The sequence below is a fragment of the Podarcis pityusensis genome (assembly GCF_964106645.2).
Source record: "Podarcis pityusensis genome assembly, chromosome: 8".
Lineage (NCBI taxonomy): Eukaryota > Metazoa > Chordata > Lepidosauria > Squamata > Lacertidae > Podarcis > Podarcis pityusensis.
The window spans coordinates 33,619,315-33,631,751 of NC_138033.1; the positions used below are offsets into that span (position 1 = coordinate 33,619,315).

Below are 12,437 nucleotides of genomic sequence, written 5' to 3' on the forward strand. Positions count from 1 at the left end.
CCTTTCTCAAGCCCGGGAGTAACCCGTGAAAAGAGCCTGCGAGGATTTAGAGAACTTTTGACAGCTGTCAAACTAGCTGTCAAAGACAGGAAAAACAAAGCTTAAATTTTTAACCGGTGATATTGCTACAAAATATTGAAAGTAAAGAAAGACTGTTACAAACAAATCTGACTTTTGGATCGGAAGGGAAAAGAATACTAAGTAACCAGAATCCCTCTAGAGGGGATTCTAGGATATTACAAGAATGGAGCTAGGTCGGGAAATACGAGCCGATTTGCAAGAGCTTACCTTTCTCATGGGAAAGCTGCAAGAGAGGATCGAGCAAGGCCATGTTTTGTCTACAAGTCCTACAGAACCGAAGTTAACAGAAAATATATTTACTGAGCTGGAAAGGGACTTGATGCTCAAAACACAGGCAGCTAGACAAGAAAAGAAATCAAAGATTAAGACATCAGCTGAACAGGAGGAACAGAAAGAAGGGATGGTTGAAAAGTTACAGAAGATGAAAGAGAGCCGGAGACCTGCTAAGAAGAATTCGAACGTGACTAAGATGAAAACTGGACTATTTGGGACATATAGACTTAAGAAACAGAGTTGGAGCTCCACCTTTAAACAAGTAGGCCTGGCTGGAAGAAATATGGTCAGCATTGAGAAGGTATCTCTTCGATTTGGGGTGTCCAATATGAAAGATCTTCGAAGAAGCCGGTTGAAAGGGACTGAGAGAGATTCGAGAGCCTCGGACGTAAGGTCACCAGGCTAAAAAGATGGACTAATTGGACTTTGATTTGGGATTGAAACCGGGAAGAGAAGGGTGGGGTTTAGGAGTCCAAAGGGGGTTTGATTTTTACTTTGTAGTGTAAATTTATATGTTCTTTATCATTATAAGAATGGGGAATCTGTGGATGGGAACCAGGGACAATCTTAGGAAAGGTATCTTTTTATTTGTTGCTATATTTCTTTTTTCCTTTTTTATATATGATTAAGCTATATATTTTAAAAACTGTTAAACAAATTAAATTGATGGATAATAATGAATTAAGGTCTAAACTTATTATAAAGAATCATATTAACAAATGATGGTTAAGTAAACTAACAAATTATGATTAGGACATTAAGGATAAAAACTTGTTTGAACAAACAATTGGAGTTGGAATATAATAAGGGGAGGCGTGGGGAAGTCTTGAAAAGAAGTAATTGAAAATGAGATCTAAAAGGTGGAATCTTTTATGTTGTTTTTTTTTGTGTGTTTTCTTTTGTGTTTCTGTTTTGCTGCTTGTAACCTTTTGAAAATTTAATAAAGATTATTTAAAAAAAAATATTTTAATGATTTCTGAATGTTTTAAATAGCCTGTTTTAACTTTCCCCCTCTTACAGTTTCATTGTTTTATTCGCTTTGTAAATTGCTTGTAAATATTGGCCCATCTCCAGATGTATCTCTCATAGGATTAACTGCTCCAAAGCTTTGCTCCTTAACATGAAACTGCTGATATTTATTCCTGATCTAGATGGTCATGATCTCCTGGGCCCACATCAAGGGGCTGGCGGGGAAGTGTGCTGTGGCCATCTATCTTCTGGTCATTGCCGAGCTCACCTGTAGGAGAATGGAGAACAAGCTCTCAATTGATATTAATGCGGCAGTGCAGTGGCTCAGAACACTCTATAGGGAATTTGGATATGTGAGTTGTAATCCTGTTTTAGGGGATTTTCCTCTTTCTAGTTCCAACCCTCTCACAAATTGAACTATATTCAATAAAATACAATGCATACTACTTGTATGATTTTCGGTTTTGCATTTTGAGGAGGATGCTGGGGAGCAGCGATTCAGTGTCTCTCTGAATGTAAGAACCCCTAAGAAACATAGTTCTGTTCATTAATCCTGCCTCAAAGAGGTTCGGGGGGGGGGGGAGCACATTCCTATGAAGGACTAGAAGTGGGGGCATTAAAGCCAATTTTTTTACCTCAGCATAATCACCAGGGGTTGGGAGAAGGAGCTTTAAGGCTGTTGTTGCTGTTGTTATTTATTAAATTTGTATACTGGCCTTCATCCAAAGTTCCCTGGACTGTTCACAACAGAAAAATACAAAATGTCTGCTGGCCTCCTGCTTCCCTGCTCTGTCATGAAGTTCACTGGGTGACCTTGGGCCAGTCACAGTCTCCCAGCATAATCTATTTTGTTGTGAGGATAAAATGATTTAGAATATGTAGCTCTTCTGATCTTTCAAGCCACATAGGTATTTAAATTTACTAAACAATAGTAATGACAAAGCCCATGTAATGCAAGCTGAGGGGAATCTGCTCATGCTGAGGCAAGAGGGAATCCCCCAGCATCCTTTGCACACCCTTGCTCTTGCCAAGGCATCTGCATAGGCAGGAATGGCTGGCCTTAGGCACTTAGAGCTGGGCTGATTCAGCAACTGATTGATCCTAGGATCTGTGGCACCAGCCATTTGTGTTGGTGTTAGGTGCGGGAGGACAACATTTTGCAAATGAAAAAGCAAGACATAAAGGGCAAGTTCGAAATGCAACTTTTCTTTCCCTGGTGGCAGGCAGAGTGAAGCAAAATAATTAGAAGGGAGGGGGCAGGAACGGAAGGGCGCCAAGGAAACTTTACAGCACTAAAACCACATGGCAATATATGGAAATGTTGTCAATTACTGTAAAGCAAAGAAATCCAGGATTGAATTTTCCATAAAGTGTTTAATACAGTCTTTCTAGTGATCCTCAGAAAGAAGTCTCCGAAATGTCAGTGAACCAGAATTGATTTTGGATGTACCATATCCATTAAAGCAGGAACATTTTCTTTAAACTGCTTATTAATCTAACCTTGCCTTATAGGTTTTCCATGTGAATCCTTCCCTTCAGCCTTTACAAATCAGGGAAGTGTCACCCCTTGATTTACTGACAAAGCCGATGAGTGACATAATTTACCTCGCTTGAGATCAGTTCATCAAACTGAGGAGTGCTTTAGTGGCCATAAAAACCCAGGCATTAGATACAATTGCGCCTGTTTAAAATGCAAAAGGGGTAACCTACATTTTGAAAATGCGGTAAAAGAGAACAAGAAGCGATGCCAGGATGAAAATTTATGAGGCACGGAAAGCCTGCATATGAATTCAGCAATTGCTGTGTGGGGTGGAATTGGCTTGAAAACTCGGCTCCCGCTATCTAGTTTCCACAGGCTCTTTGTTGAAGAGGAGCATTGTTAATGGATACTTCCAAGCAAGAGGGGCTGAGATGTTAGCATTCAGGCTGGCAGTATTATCTGGCCTCATGCTGCATGGGTCTTTTTAAAACACACACATTTTCCCCTTAGCATCACACTGGGGTGTTGCAACAGGGCTGTCTTGTTAGTGATACTGTGTAATAGCGAGGAACAAGCCTCCTGACGTATCAAGTGGCAAAGGTAGGCAGAACACAGAAAAATGTGGATCTCACTGAGAAGAGATACTGAAACTCCTGGCCAGTTGGCTTTGACAGAAAGGGAAAGACTTCCACCATTTCCCTAAGGGTACTGCAGTGCTTCTCAAATGCTCAGAACCTCCGATGTCGTATAAAGGTTCAAATTAAAATGCAAAGCTGGCTTTTCTCGATAGTTAGTCAGGATTCCTCCATTTAGTCATGGAATACTTTCTGTCTACAGTTCCATCTTTGTGACCAGGACAGCAAGATATGAATGGGAGATCTGGGTGTTGCTTCCATTTCATCTGCTTCCAGTGATGTTCTGCCTTCAGAGGCATATCTATGCCCCCTTACGCTGTTGGCAAAGGGATGTATTGGTACCTCCAAAGCTGGGAAAGATCATGGACCAGAAACGCAAAATGTTTGCTTTTTGTCACCTTTTGTGCTCCATCAGTGACTTCCATCAGCCATCAGGGTTGGATTGGGCCTGTTCTCCTCCTCCTCCTCCTCCTCCTCCTCCTCCTCCTCCTCCTCCTCCTCCATCATCTGTTGTCTGTCTGCCTGCCTTCCTTCTTCCCTCTGCTTACTGATTTCCCCTTCCACCTCCTCCCTCCCTCCTTTCCTTTTTCCTCCTCTTGCAACTCTCACCTGCTCTCTCCATCTTTCTTCCCTCCAAGCCCTACTGGGCACTCCCACTCCTCTAATAGCACTGCTGGCTGACTGGGCAGCCACCCCTCTAGGGCTGCTGCAATGGCTCAGTGACTGGCCCCCAAGGTCACACCCAGTGAGTTTCATGGCAGAGTGAGGATTTGGACACCTTGCAATGTAGCAATGTGTCAAAAAAAATGCATATACTAGGAAAATTTGCCTAAAGATGAATATATTATGAAAGATAACCTACAAAAAAATAGGGGAAATTTGATTGCAAAAACATGTACATTGGGCAAAATTGCATACACTTAAATTGCCAGGGGCTGCAACATCTAGGCCAATCTTTATTTGAACTGTCCTCCTTGCTTGCCACAGAAAAAACTGCCTCAGATGAATCACGGAAGAAATCCTTCCTGTTTGGGTTCAGAAAGTGGTAGAAATGCCCAAGTTCAACCTCAATCAAGTTTCCAAATAATATTTATCAGATGTTCTATGGTGTGCTCAGGGCAGTTCAGTTTCCTGTTATCTGTCAAAAGTGTTGCATCTTGGAAGGCAGTGCTTTGATAGCCTCTGTTGCCTGGGATGGGAGGCAGAACTATTCCTAGTGGCTTAGCAGGAAGGACTCCTCTCTAAAAGGCTTCCTTAGAAACACTATGACACCACAGTGTGGCTCCTGTTTGACTCCCCGCTTCCTTTTCAGTGGAAAAAGCCAATCTATTTATGTACATATAGAGCGGAGAGTTTCTTCTTCCTCTAATCACAGAAACTGAAGGCACTGGCATGTGTTTTTCTAAAAACATTTTCTCTCTCTCCCTGAGATGCCCAACCTTCAGACATAGTGGCAGGCTGAGCAGTCAGTGATATGTCACCCTTCACCTGAGTAGACAGGATACATTCTTCACAATTTGCTTCTTCCAGTTCTCAACAAACCTAATATATTGTTGCCAAGGTTCACTTTCATCACCTGTTTCAGCCTCCAGAACTCTGTTTGCAGTGTCAAGGCTTCCAGAGCGTGTAGGAACAAGAGTGCTTCTGAGTACATGCAGACTACTTCCCCCTTTTCACTGGCAGCTTTTATCCTTGAGTGGTGAGTCTCACTTCCAAGCAGGTTTGAAGAAGAAGAAGAAAAGGAGTTTGGATTTGATATCCCACTTTATCACTACCCTAAGGAGTCTCAAAGCGGCTAACAATCTCCTTTCCCTTCCTCCCCCACAACAAACTCTCTGTGAGGTGAGTGAGGCTGAGAGACTTCAAAGAAGTGTGACTAGCCGAAGGCCACCCAGCAGCTGCATGTGGAGGAGCAGAGACTCGACCCCGGTTCCCCAGATTACGAGTCTACTGCTCTTAACCACTACACCACACTGGCTCTCAAGAGAGGCTGCATCATCAGAGCTGTGCCATTGGTAAGGAGCTGTATTGGTGCTTCCCCTTGTCCCTTGCGCTCTTCTCGAGGAGATGTGTCCGCCATCCCATCTCCAGAAAAAAAAGACATAATTGAGTCATCACAAACAACTCTTAAACTGGGCATTTAACAACACAATAATAGAATACAGTGGTGCCCCGCAAGACGAATGCCTCGCAAGACGGAAAACCCGCTAGACGAAAGGGTTTTCCGTTTTTGAGTTGTTCGCAGGACGAATTTCCCTATGGGCTTGCTTCACAAGACGAAAATGTCTTGCGAGTCTTGAGATTTTTTTCCGCTCCCCCCCCCTTTTTCTAAGCCGCTAAGCCGCTAATAGCCTTTTAGCAGCTAAGCCGCTAAGCCACTAAGCCTTTAATAGCCGCTAAACCGCTAATAGCGCTAATCCACTAAGACGCTAATAGGGTTGCTTCGCAAGACGAAAAAACCGCTAGACGAAGACACTCGCGGAACGGATTAATTTCGTCTTGCGAGGCACCACTGTAATAGAATTTTGCAGTTGGAAGAGACCCTGAGAGTCATCTAGTCCAACTCCCTGCAGTGCAGGAATCTTTTTGCCCAACTTGGGAGCTTGAACCCACAAGCCTGAGATTACTCCTAATAAAGTGGGTACACAGCGCTGCAGCCTAAATCTGGGAAGCCAGAAGCAGGAACTTCTGGCAATACCACACTTGCCTTTTTGTTACTTCCAACAAGGCACCAGTAGAAAGGCACTAACCTGGAGGTTATGGCTCGGTGCACCCTTTACTTGGAAGTAAGCCCTGCTTAAGTCAATGGTAAACATGCTGTGGCACATATACTGGAAATTGGTCCCGGCAGGAAAGAAACCAGGGAAAAGCAACTTGGCTGCACATCCAGCAAAAAAAAATATGGGTTGAGTAAGTATCTTCAAGGACTGTGATTGGATGAGCAATGGTGGGGCAAAGGAGGGGCAGAATGTGGTTGGGGAGATCAGTAGAAAGGTCTCTATGAACTGAAAGCAGAGACACTGTATGTACTTTTGTTACCCAAGAAAATTTTCAATAAAAACATTTTTTTAAAAAAACCCAGCCTATATTACATATATCATAATGGATATGCTCTCACAGACTCTTTTGGACTCTGTCCAGTAATGCATTACTGAATAAAAGTCTGACCAGTTAGGAATCTGGTTTGTGCATCCATACTGAACCCACGAAGAGAGTTTTCTCCCATCGCTGCAACTGACAGAGAGTTGCCAAGGGTGTCCTTTATGGGTGCTGTGCTCTTGCAAACAACTAAGGTGCATTTACAGACCTGTGGGCTGCGACGGTACATCCACTTACCTAGGAGTAGGTCCCTATGAACTTACTGGAACTTACTCCCAAGTAGGCACGTGTACTGTTATACACAGCAAACATGTCCAGATCTTGTGCTTTTGAAGAAAAAAAAAACCAAAGAAGCCTGTTATTTACTTAAGCCCAGAAACTGACCCAGGATGTAATAAGAATGTTTTAAAAACATTTTTTTAAAAAATGCCTGAGACAAACAAGAGGCACCTCTCAAAGCCATCTAATATTTTAATGCATCACTGCTAATAACTTCCGTTATGCATCATCAAGATATGGGATGCATTAAGAAGAAGATTAGAAAAAGGAGCTAGGAAGCAAGATTCCATTTTAGATGCATGCATGGCGGCAGCGGGAGGCGGGAGGCGAATTCCAGGAACCAAATCACTGACACATGGCAGCTGTCACTCCAACTTATATGATTAAGGCACAAAAATTACATGTTCTTGCAGTGGAAAATAGGGAGGGTTGATAAGAGGAACAGCTGGAGTTCAGCTTTCTTATCTGTATTTTACACACATCCCCTTGCATTTCACCTTCCTCCTCAGAATCCCAAGGGTTTAAAAATTCTCAGTCTCCACCCCAAGAATGCTTCTGTTTCTTACATGCAGTTGTGTTATTGGTCTCTCTCTCTCTCTCTCTCTCTCTCTCTCTCTCTCTCTCTCTCTCTCTCTCTCTGTGTGTGTGTGTAGAGCATCCTTCACCAACTTTCTGCTCTCCAAATGCTTTTGGACTACAACTCCCATCAGCCCCAGTCCGTGTGGGTTTGCTAGGGCTGATTAATGGGATTCAGGTGAGGGTCAGATGCCTTGTCAATCCCAGCAGGTATATAAGAGGACGATGCGGCCTGCCCAGGCCATAGGTTGCACTGACTGGATGTCCCCCGCCTGTGCTCACTCTAGGGAAATAAGGAGTGTTGCATTTGACTGTACCCAGCGCCGGATTTAGATGAAGAGAGGCCCTAGGCTACTCCACTTGTGAGGCCCCTCCTCATCCCTCATCCTCACAACTAGAAGAAAATGGAAGAGTGTTATAAACAAAATTGAGTGAAGCCAAGTATGATGAAGGGTATTTAAAACTCTACAATTCACAATTTCTCCTCTAAAGGACACAAGGTATTATTGTTAAATACCATGGTGACGGGCCGGGTCGTCCTCTTATATACCTGCTAGAATTGACAAGGCATCTGACCCTCACCTGAATCTCATCGCTCTCCTGTAGCTGCCTCTGATTAGTTATCATTTAACTCTGGGGGGAAAGAATTAGCATCAATAGTGCCAATTTGTTTTGTACGATTCCTTGCAAATGAAGGAAAACAACTTTTCTGCTTGAATATGTTGATAATATAATTTTGGTCACTGAGGACAAACAAGATTGTACAAAAACAAAATTGGGTGCAGGCCAGGCCAGGACATAGGCATCCTGACTGTGACAAAGGTGACCTGTGTGCATGCTTGCTTGATTAACAGCTGTTGGGAACTTCCCTGCTCTCCCTTCTTATGGTCTTTGTACTGGACCTGGAGACTCCAATAGAGAGCATTCCATTTCAAGAAGGAGGGCAAGTGGGCACTCTATCAAATGACAGGGCAGGAGTTACATGGATCAGGGCCTTTTCACTGGTGGTGCCCATTGTATGCCTCGCTCTTCCCAGACCTGCTCTCTTTTGGCCAGTATTTTGGAGCTTTATAATTTAGGAAGACTTTGGAAGAACTGGTTGACAAGTCTTATCAGTTGCTGACGTATGAGCGGATTTTATTTGCTGCTATTCTGTGCTTCTGGTGCACCAGGGTTTACACCAGTGTAATAGAGTTGGCCAGGATGCCAGAAGGGATACAATTTATGAGCTTTCTCCAATTTTGGGAGAGGGGAGACTGCCCCCCAGGGAACGGGAGGGCTGGTGAGGCCTCCTAGATTTAGAGGCCCTAGGCTTCAGCCTACTTAGCCGATACATAAATCCAGCACTGACTGTACCAGTGGATTAAAGGTAAAGGGACCCCCGGCCATTAGGTCCAGTCGTGGACAACTCTGGGGTTGCAGTGCTCATCTCGCTTTATTGGCCGAGGGAGCCGGCGTACAGCTTCCGGGTCATGTGGCCAGCATCACTAAGCCACTTCTGGTGAACCAGAGCAGCGCACGGAAGCGTCATTTACCTTTGATGTGCTTTCAAACTGCTAGATTGGCAGGAGACCAGTGGATTACATACCACATATAGTTAGCAGCAGAGTGGAGAAATACCAGGGAAATCTGCTGGTTGAAAACTTAAGGTGTACTACTGCTGGGGAGCAAAGTCATTCTGAGTACAGGCTTTCCTGTGGCCATTATGGAGGTATGAGGTTAACACTAACACCAGCTCACTGGCGAAAAAAAGAGGAAGGAGGTAAAGCCTTAGAAACAACCCGTATGCCAACAGTTGCTTAAGAAGGAATAGGCAAGGGAGTATCGGTTGCCTTTCTGTCTATCGCCCCCACAGTTCAGGTAAAGTATTACAAGCATTGCTGCTTTACTCCCAACACCAGTATGAGAAAGGGTTAGGGATTTCTGCTTCTGCTTCCAGATAGCTCTATCTTGGCCTGTGCATTTTACTACTCTTCTCCTGCAAACCCTATTCTCCAATTGCAAAGCACAGCTGGTTTCTGGGCCTGTTACTTTTCTGGAAAATTCAGATAGACTTTGCACCAAGTGAAGATATGGAAAACAATTTCCTCCAGAGAGATCCCTGTTTGGGATTAGTGCATAATTTTAACCCAGTATGTATTGCTTTCACAGACATCTCTAGAAACAAAGAAAAAAAAACCAACTCTATAAACCCATTATTTTAAAAAGCTGCATGACTTGTCATCTCTATAACGGAATCAACAATGGGCAGAACTGCGAGCTTAGTATCCAAGCTAGGAGGACACTGCAGTCCAGCATTATACATCTCCCTTGGCTATATAACAACCTTATCTGGTGGAACTCACACAAGCCCAGCCTGGAGCATCCATCAGTTTATTTCAGCTCTTTGATAAATAGTTCTTTCAAAGTTTAGGCAGAACCCTTTGCTTCTGCTTTGCCAAGTCCTTTAATTTTTAAAATCAGTTGGCCAAGGTGCATTGATTAGGCCCATCTGCCCTGGAGATAAAGTGCCAGGACACCCTTGTTTTTCCCCTTTATTCAGCCTTTGGGCTCATTCAGTTAGTCACATGCAGACAAAGATACAGATAGGAGAATTAATCCAAGCCAGTGCCCAAAGACTGAATGAACTGGGCATGGCACCCAGGAACAGGGCTCAGGAACTGTCCCTCGGGGCAAACGGCAAGCCTACTATCAAGACAGGGGGACATTATGGTAACTTGCAGATCAGGGATGGGGAGACCTGTGTTTTTGGACTACAGCTTTCATCATTCCTGACCGCTGGCCATGCTAGCTGCATGGGCTGATGGGAGCTGGAGTATCACTACGTCTGAAGAACTGCCACAGGTACCAATTCTCTGTTGGAGACCATGCTTGAGGCTGACTATGCAACATTATTTTCTGTATCCATGGCCTGGTCTGCATGTCACGCTAAGCCAAGCCATGGCTTAGCATGAACATAAGAACCTAAGGAGAGCTTGTTGGATCATGTACCAAGTTGACTGAGCATATCATCTGAAACCTGGACTTGTGGTTTGGCTCTCTCCTGACTACCCATGAGCTTGAACCAAGGTTTTAGGCTCATGGTTCATTAAGGAGGACTAAAGCATGAGCCAAGGTTTGGCAATGGCTTAACTCAGCATGGTAGCAGAATGGCTGGGAAGAGGCAGAGCAGCCACCATTTCTTTTCTCAGAGCCTGTCCACTTGTGCATCTAGCATGATTTGCAAACCAGGTCACAGAAAGGAGATTTTCTGGAGCCAGTTAGAAGCAGCATTAAGCTGGAATGAGCAACATTTCAAATGGGATACTGCTGGCCCAGGCCACCTTCTAGAATAGAGAGAGTGGGAGAGAATAACTTCTTGGTCCCTGCTGGCACTTCCTATGCACAGGCAGACAGGAAGAAGCAACAGGGTTTGGCAATTGACTGGCAGCAGGAGGGACGGACAGGATGAGTCATAATCATCAGGGCCATTGAGATGCCAAGCAGAGTGGAGCAACTGCTGCTTATAGCATTGATGGGTCCCAGAACATCTGGGAGGAAACGAGTCAGACCTCTGGTTCCCAGCTTGCATAAGAGAACTGACATGATGAGATCCCAGGGACAAGGAACAGCACCAAAATGGGATTTGTGCCCTATCTGGTTATAATTCCAAATCAGACAGCTGGAAAAACCAAAGGAGAAAGCAAAGGGGAATAAAACACCAATCCAATCTTCAACTTTTCAAAACAGGCAAGGGATCATTGCAGGGAGGGGGCAGGCTTGCACACTGCCAAGGAAAAGCTGTTGATCCCATGAGCTTAGTTTAGATCCCAGATGTACATATGTGCAATTAAGGTTTGTTTTTGCCCTGACAAGCATCACTTTACAGTTCTTTACAATGAATTGCAATTGCTATTTTACCACCCATTCATTCAGTTTGGAGACGTCCTTCTGGAGCTCATCACAATCTCTTTTTGTCTGACTTGTGTCATAAAAAGAGTCACTAGGGCCACGCTGCATATGCTCCAGGATTGTGGTGGGCTATTCTTAAAAGAAACTGCAAATATTCCCTTGGTTGATGTCATATTTCTGTCTGGCTTGTGCTCTTTTTGCCTTTTGGAAGTACTCCCATAACAGATCCTAGCCAATCAGGGATCAAAAAGCAAACAGGGTGATGCCACATTGCTACATAGATTTGGCTCTGCTATGTAAATAAATGCATAATGTACATGAATGTCACTGAGGAAAACAAAATCAGTTGAGAATGAATTCCAGAAAGGCCAATATAAATGAACTGATGAGTATTTCGGCAAGTGGCACTGCAAAAAATCACCAACAGTACTGAAAATGTTCATGAAGTCGATTTGGAGTCGATTTGGCTCAGCCCCAGTAAGCATTTATTTCTCCACCAGTTCTGTTTTGTTGCTAGGGAAAGCTTCTTTTTAGAGGACAGAGAGAAGCTGTTCTATCAGAGTGTCCCTGTGCACGCACGCACACACAACACACCCTTTCTCCTGGGGAACACTGTGATTGAAATGGGTCACAGTGCCTTCCCAGAGCAGGTAACCAGAACCCATTTCCTCTCCCCTCCCTCCCCTCCTGGGATCTGTCCCAGCTCCTCTTCACATGCTTGGCAAACCCGGCATTAAATGTCCTGAAGCTGTGAATTAAGTGGCAAGATGCTGGTGCTGATGCATCTAACGATGCTCTTATCTGGAGACATCAGCCGAGAGCCAGCTTTGCCGGAGAGTTTCAAGCCATTAAACTCAGGCTTCCTTCCATTATCGGGTTAGCATTGTTGATTAGAAACAGCCTCTTCTTTTCCTCCTGACTAGCTGAGCTGTTTAATGATAGGCCTGCTTTCTCTGCTTCATTTAGCCGTGGGGACAGGAGCAGGGGATGTGTTCCAGTAACCCTTGCCTGACTGGCTCTGTTTGCCAAAAGAACTCCAGGATGTTTTTCTCACAGCCTGGGGCTGAATGGGAATTTCTGGCCTTTATCACGGACCCTGCCTGGTGGTCCCACAGGAAGCAGTGAACACCTTTTCCAATGCCCAGGAACACCCT

The 12,437-nt window shown here is 44.3% G+C and overlaps 1 long non-coding RNA gene across 2 annotated transcripts in view; it reads right to left on the bottom strand.

Moving 5' to 3' along the window:
• Window positions 1–1,330: 1,330 nt before the first annotated feature.
• LOC308483346 overlaps window positions 1,331–12,437 on the bottom strand; it is a 66,974-nt gene continuing 55,867 nt past the window's right edge. The window contains exons 2-3 of one of the 2 annotated variants that reach the window (XR_013989638.1): window positions 6,775–6,863; window positions 1,331–1,591 (exon numbers count right to left, since the gene is read on the bottom strand). This is a non-coding gene — a long non-coding RNA (uncharacterized lncRNA). The remainder of the gene's footprint in view (window positions 1,592–6,774; window positions 6,864–12,437) is intronic. The other variant, XR_013989639.1, reaches the window with a different exon arrangement.